Here is a 7,984-nt window from a genome sequence, read left to right as displayed (position 1 = left end):
ACTCTGTTGTTCACAAATTCCCCCTCCTAAGACAGTGATGTTCTTGGGCCCACCCTTCCTGTGACATGCCCTCAACTGGATCAGCACAGAATCTCCTGCCCTGTCGGCCCTTCAAGGCTCCTCTGCCACTGCATCCATGAATACGTGCCAATGCTTCCCTGCTGCCCCCCTTTTCCCCCACTCTCAATGCTTCACCCTTTCCACCGCTGCCTCCACTTGGACTTACTCTTTTTGAGGATACTCATTTCCTGTACCACTGCTGATTTTCAATCTTGCCTTTTATTCCGGGAGTGATTTAGACCAGGGGCACCAAGTTACTATCATGTAAAAAGTAAAATTAGAAGTGGACTGGAGGTTCAAATTTGAGTATCTGTACCAAGCTAGTATTACTTCATTTAATCACAATACACCATTATAAATAGTTTCCAAGATGCTTTTTATTGAATAATAGTTTTTTGCTATTCAAATATTTATAAAAAAAATGAGCTAATTTCCAGTGTGTGTGTGTGTGTGTGTGTTTGGGTGTGTGTTAAATTGGCAGATAATGTTACCCAAATTCAGAAAAAGTGTTTTAAATAAAGTAAATTAACAAAATGTATGTTGATTTACGTTTATGGCCCATCCGTTTCATGGTTTATTTTTATGGGTTTCAATTGTTATTTTATGGATATAAATAATAACATGAATTAATATTATTACTTAAATCTTGCAGTTGAGTAAATGCTACTTCAGTTAGGATTACTCAGTCACCAGGTATAGAAACCCTTTACTTTTGATAATCTGATCAACACTAAAACAGTATGGGTTTATAGCGCTCTTGCCCCTCTCCGTGGCCACCTACAGGTACTACTTGCCTCTTTCACTACATTCTCTGGGCTCACAATCTGAGGTAGCACCTGCTTCAGATCTACACATCATAGCTGCTTTAGAAAAAAACTAGACCGGTGGTTAGCAACTCAGTGAACCTGCGCAGTATACGCTCAATTTGACGCCTACGAACAAATTACCCAGCAGCAATTTAGACAACATAAATCGACAAAATGTTGTATTTATTTGTATTTATTATAAGTGTGTTCACGCTGAGTTGAGCAATGCAAATGAGGAAAAAGTCAGTGGTTGTATTTAATAAAGGTTATTAAAAGTATGAATTTCAGCACTCAGCGGAAGGGGTTGTACAGGACAAACATAGGTAAGCGTATTCAGTATTGTCATTTTTACAAGTATCGACTGATGGTGACAAAATGTTCTTGCGAGCAAAGCGTGCGACCAGTTATCAATACTCAACTCCGCCTCAATATAAGAGAACAGAGTTGAGCATTCCTATATATGTCGAAATACCCCTATAACATTTCCCCCTGCTTCTCTGTGCTGTCTTGTAATTGCTGCCCATATACGAGAGCTTTGGTAGAGAATGTGTGATTAACAAACGGTATGAGAGTAGATATGGATTTTTTTTAAACAGAGCTGGTCACCGTTAAGATACAGTACCTTGATATTTAAACTATTTCCACTTTTCATCTCCCTGTTATTTATTAGCTGATCTCAGGGCCGGTGTTATGGGTGGGGTTTAGGGGCCAAGGCACGCCCTGTCCTACCACCTTGCCCGTCTAAATACAATATTGATCATTTATTTGACCGGGATGCACGCCGACAGAAAGACGCATCAATGTCAGATAAAGCATCCGAGCGAGCGAAACAGCCCCCCTCTTTCTCAGTATGTGTAGCCCGTGTATCTTATGCTGTCTGGTCAAAAAGAGTATGGTGTGTCATACTATTTTTGACCAGACAGCATCAGATACATGGACTACATATAGTAAGACAGAGGGGCACTGTTTTGCTCGCTCAGAAGCTTTCTTCGGTGAGATAGTTTCAGCCAATGGGAAGTGAAGGAAAGTTGGCGGTACACAATTCGAAGGTAACTTTTTTGAATAGGTTAAAGTGTAAGGACAGACGCTTGGAGATGAGAAGCAAGTACAGGGAGTGAACATTCTATGAAAAAACAGACAGGAACAAAACACCGACAGCGTCTGGACAACATTAATGCTGACACAGGGATCACAACTGAGGAACAGACAGATATAGAAGAGCTAATTAAACAGTGATAAAGTCCAGCTGAGTCCAATGAAGCACAGGTGCGTGTAACGATGGTGACAGGTGTGCATAATGATGGGCAGCCTGGCGCCCTCGAGCGGAGCGGGAGCAGGAGAGCCTGACGAGCCTGACGTGCTGGCCGAGGCATTTGAGCCGGACGAGCCGACCGAGGCGCGGGAACCTGTCGAGCCTGACGGGCCAGCCGAGGTGTGGGATCCCGACGAGCCGGCTGAGGCATGGGATCCCGACGAGCCGGTTGAGGCATGGGATCCCGACGAGCCGGCTGAGGCGTAGAATCCCAACAAGCCGGCTGAGGCATGACGTGGGATGGGAGCCTGCCGAGCCAACCGAGGCAAGAAAACCTCTCGAGCCAGCTAAGGCATGGAAGCCTGACGAGCAAGCCGAGGCATCCCCGGTTCCTTCGGCAGCGGCACCCAGACCCGACGTCACCAACCCAAACTAAAAACAAACTAAAACTCCCTGATGCTTCTGATTTTGGTGTCTGCATTCTGTGAGGACAGACGCTTGGAGATGAGAAGCAAGTACAGGGAGTGAACATTTAATGAAAAAACAGACAGGAACAAAACACAGACAATGGAAACGAAACAACATTAATGCTGACACTGTGATCACAACTGAGGAACAGACAGATATAGGGGAGGTAATTACGTTTACATTTAAGTCATTTAGCAGAAGCTCTTATCCAGAGCGACTTACAAATTGGTGCATTCAACTTACGATAGCCAGTGGGACAACCACCACTGGGGGAGTGGGGGTGTAGAAGAAATGCTGTTATACTATTCCAGGTATTCCTTAAAGAGGTAGGGTTTCAAGTGTCTCCGGAAGGTGGTCAGTGACTCCGCTGTCCTGGCGTCGTGGGGGAGCTTGTTCCACCATTGGGGTGCCAGAGCAGCGAATAGCTTTGACTGGGCTTCCGTAGAGGTAGGGGGGCCAGCAGGCCAGAGGTGGATGAATGTAGTGCCCTCGTTTGGTTGTAGGGTCTGATCAGAGCCTGAAGGTAAGGAGGTGCCGTTCCCCTCACAGCTCCGTAGGCAAGCACCATGTTTTTTTTAGTAGATGCGAGCTTCAACTGGAAGCCAGTGGAGTGTGCGGAGGAGCGGGGTGACATGAGAGAACTTGGGAAGGTTGAACACCAGACGGGCTGCAGCGTTCTAGATAAGTTGTAGGGGTTTAATGGCACAGGCAGGGAGCCCGGCCAACAGCGAGTTGCAAAATCCAGACGGGAGATGACAAGTGCCTGGATTAGGACCTGTGCAGCTTTCTGTGTAAGGTAGGGTCGTACTCTGCGAATGTTGTAGAGCATGAACCTGCAGGATCGGGTCACCACTTTGATGTTAGCGGAGAACGACAGTGTGTTGTCCAGGATCACGCCAAGATTCTTTGCACTCCGAGAGGAGGACACAATGGAGTTGTCAACCGTGATGGCGAGATCATGGAGCGGGCAATCCTTCCCCGGGAGGAAGAGCAGCTCCGTCTTGCCGAGGTTCAGCTTGAGGTGGTGATCCGACATCCACAATTAAACAGTGATAAAGTCCAGGTGAGTCCAATGAAGCGCAGATGCGCGTAACGATGGTGACAGGTGTGCATAATGATGGGCAGCCCTGGCGCCCTCGAGCGCCAGGGAGGAGGAGCGGGAGCAGGCGTGACATAAAATACATTTAAATACATTTGCCAAAATTATATATTTACTGTATATACAATAATTCAAAACACTTCACCAGAGAGCATGACTTAACCACAGAGGATCACTAGCTTCTTTAAAAAAGTAGTGCGTATGCCTATGCCTTTTTGGGAAGCTGTCACGGTTTTGGCCGAGGCTGCTCCTCCTCCTTGCTCGGGCAGGCTTCGGCGGTCGTCGTCCCCGGAGTACTAGCTATCACCGTTTGATGTTTTCGATGTTTGTTTGGTTTTGTCTTTTTGTGTACACCTGTTTCCTTTTTGGTTGATTATGTCTCCTATAAGTTTCTCGTTTTGTTAGTCATGTGTTGTGTGTTATTGTGCACCTGTCTACTGGTGCGGCTCGTCATTATAGTTTGTATATTCCGGTCGTCGCACTGTGTGTTTCGTGCGCCTTGGATATTTTGTGTTTTGCGCATTGTTGCGCATAGTTCGCCTCCTCCCTGTTCAGTAAAGTCGGTTGGACTTAGCTTCTGTGTCCTGCGTGTGACTCCTCCACCACATCCACATCAGCCACTTTCTGACAGAATAACACACCATATGGAGTCAGCAGGAGCAGCAGCAGCACCCGAGTCCTTGGAGGAGCGCGTCCGCGGGCAGGACGATCGGATCCATCAACTCGGGACTGCCCTGCAGGACGTCATTAACACTCTGCACCGATGGGAGACCAGAGGGGTACCCACGCCTCCGCCTACCCTACCATCACCATCTGACAGTCATCCCATCGGTGCTCCGGAACCCAGTGGGATTCGGCTCTCGCTCCCGAGGGCGTATGATGGCACCGCTGCCGGGTGTCAGGGGTTCCTCCTGCAGGTGGAACTCTACCTGGCCACCGTACACCCGGCGCCCTCGGGACACGAGAGCGTCTCCGCCCTCATCTCCTGTCTCACCGGCAAGGCGTTGGAGTGGGCCAACGCCGAATGGAGGAGGATAGACGCTGCTACTATCACCTGCGCAGAGTTCTCTCGCCGCTTCAGGGCCGTGTTCGACCATCCACCTGAGGGGAAAGCGGCGGGGGAGCGTCTATTCTACCTCCGACAGGGGAAGAGGAGCGCACAGGAGTTCGCCCTGGAGTTCCGGACTCTAGCGGCGGATGCAGGGTGGAATGAGCGGGCCCTCATCGACCACTACCGATGTAGTCTACGGGAGGACGTCCGTCGAGAGCTGGCCTGCAGGGATACCCACCTCACCTTCGACCAGCTGGTGGACATGTCCATCCGGCTGGACACCCTGCTGGCCACCCGCGGACGTTCCGAGTGGGGGTCATCCATTCCACCCTCCAGCACCTCCGAGCCGAGCCCTATGGAGCTCGGAGGTGCTGGCGCTAGAGAGAGGAGGAGGAGGAGCCCGAGGGGGGCTGTCCCCTGCACCAACTGTGGCAGTGGAGGGCACACTGCGGCTAGGTGCTGGGGAGGGTCTCCTAGGGGAGAGGACAACAGGCCACGGACTGGGGAGTCATTCCAGGTGAGTAGGCGTCCCACTTACCCAGAGCTCTCTGTTGTGCACGTCTGTATACCTGTACATTTTCCACAGGTTGCACCTCATTCCCAGCATAAGGCGCTAGTAGATTCAGGCGCAGCTGGGAATTTTGTTGATCGTAATTTTTGTTTAAAGCTAGGAATTCCCCTTATTCCTGTCGACGCCCCATTCCCTGTCCATGCATTACACAGATAAAGGTGTAGTATAGAGAAACTATCGAGGTTAGCTAGCCAGCTACATTCGTTCGCAGCGACGCCATTTTTCAAACAAAGTCAACACCGCAGCCATTGCTAGCTAGCCAACACTACCAGCTAGCAGTACTGTAGCAACTAAATACAATATCCTTTTAGCCAGCTACATTCGATCGCAGCGACGCCGTTTTTCAAACAAAGTCAACACCGCAGCCATTGCTAGCTAGCAACGCTACCAGCTAGCAGTACTGTAGCAACTAAATACAATATAATTTTAGCCAGCTACATTCGTTCGCAGCGACGCCGTTTTTCAAACAAAGTCAACACAGCAGCCATTGCTAGCTAGCCAACACTACCAGCTAGCAGTACTGTAGCAACTAAATACAATATCATTTTAGCCAGCTACATTTGTTCGCAGCGACGCCGTTTTTCAAACAAAGTCAACACAACAGCCATTGCTAGCTAGCCAACACTACCAGCTAGCAGTACTGTAGCAGCTAAATACAATATAATTTTAGTCAATGAGAATTTTGCAACATAAAGCTTCCCTTTCTGAATATTCGAGATGTGTAGTCCACTTGTGTAGCTAGCATGACTGACTTTGTGCTAGCTAGCCAACGTTTAATTATTGCTGCGTTATGAAGGAACTAGACACGGACACAAATGATCTGTTTAGTGTGTTATGACACTATTGGTAGTTTGTTATAACCAAGTATTGGTGCTAAACCGTGTGTAATTGGATGCTAGCATGCTAGTTAGCTATGGCATCATAGGATACGGTGCCCTGGGCGGTTTTCATGGAAGAATACTGTACCAAGTTAGCTAGCTGAATAAAGTAAGTTACAGTCTATTCCTAGAAACATTGAACCGCTGTAGTTTACAACAATTATAATGTCTAAAGTGGAAGTTGGGAGAGTTATATTCGGGTGTTTCAGTGAAACAATTATAGTTTCTGAGGTGGAAGTTGGGAGGGTTATATTTGGGAGTTGTGGTGAGGGAGGCCCCGCTCTCTCCTTTCCCAGATGTTTAGTTCATTTCATTCCGATCTCCTCTGCATTATTGTAGCCATTTGCTGCAGCCTGTCAACTATGCCTCTGCCTATCCCTGTTCTCTCCTCTCCGCACAGGCTACACAAACGCCTCACACCGCGTGGCTGCTGCCTCTCTAACCTGGTGGTCCCTGCACGCACCACCCACCTGGAGTTCCAGGTCTCAGGCAGCCTCTGGAACTGCCGTTCTGCTGCCAATAAGGCAGAGTTCATCCCAGCCTATGCTACCCTCCAGTCCCTCGACTTCTTGGCGCTGACGGAAACATGGATTACCACTGAAAACACTGCTACTCCTACTGCTCTCTCCTCGTCTGACCATGTGTTCTCGCATACCCCGAGAGCATCTGGTCAGCGGGGTGGTGGCACAGGAATCCTCATCTCCTCATTTGAATTCCATGCTGTCACAGTCACTAGCCCATTTAAGCTTAATATCCTTGTCATCTATCGCCCTCCAGGTTCCCTTGGAGAGTTCATCAATGAGCTTGACGCCTTGATAAGTTCCTTTCCTGAGGATGGCTCACCCCTCACAGTTCTGGGGGATTTCAACCTCCCTACGTCTACATTTGACTCATTTCTCTCTGCCTCCTTCTTTCCACTCCTCTCCTCTTTTGACCTCACCCTCTCACCGTCCCCCCTACTCACAAGGCAGGCAATACGCTTGACCTCATCTTTACTAGATGCTGTTCTTCTACTAATCTCACTGCAACTCCCCTCCATGTCTCCGACCACTACTTTGTATCCTTTTCACTCTCGCTCTCCTCCAACACTACTCACTCTGCCCCTACACAGATGGTAATGCGCCGCCGCAACCTTCGCTCTCTCTCTCCCGCTACTCTCTCCTCTTCCATCCTATCATCTCTTCCCTCTGCTCAATCCTTCTCCCTCCAATCTCCTGATTCTGCCTCCTCAACCCTCCTCTCCTCCCTTTCTGCATCCTTTGACTCTCTATGTCCCCTATCCTCCCGGCCGGCTCGGTCCTCCCCTCCAGCTCCGTGGCTTGATGACTCATTGCGCGCTCACAGAACAGAGCTCCGGGCAGCTGAGCGGAAATGGAAGAAAACTAGACTATTTTCACTCCCTCCTCTCTACATTTTCTTCATATGTTTCTGCTGCTAAGGCCACTTTCTACCACTCTAAATTCCAAGCATCTGCCTCTAACCCTAGGAAGCTCTTTGCCACATTCTCCTCCCTGCTGAATCCTCCTACCCCCTCCCCCCTCCTCCCTCTCTGTGGATGACTTCGTCAACCACTTTGAAAAGAAGGTTGACGACATCCGATCCTCGTTTGTTAAGTCAAATGACACTGCTGGTCCTGCTCACACTGCCCTACCCTATGCTTTGACTTCTTTCTCCCCTCTCTCACCAGATAAAATCTTGCGACTTGTGACTGCAGGCCGCCCAACAACCTGCCCGCTTGACCCTATCCCCTCCTCTCTTCTCCAGACCATCTCCGGTGACCTTCTCCCCTACTTCATCTC

The sequence above is a fragment of the Coregonus clupeaformis genome, chromosome 24, assembly GCF_020615455.1.
Source record: "Coregonus clupeaformis isolate EN_2021a chromosome 24, ASM2061545v1, whole genome shotgun sequence".
NCBI lineage: Eukaryota > Metazoa > Chordata > Actinopteri > Salmoniformes > Salmonidae > Coregonus > Coregonus clupeaformis.
The sequence above is the reverse complement of the archived record's forward strand: the minus strand, read 5'-3'. Positions refer to the sequence as shown.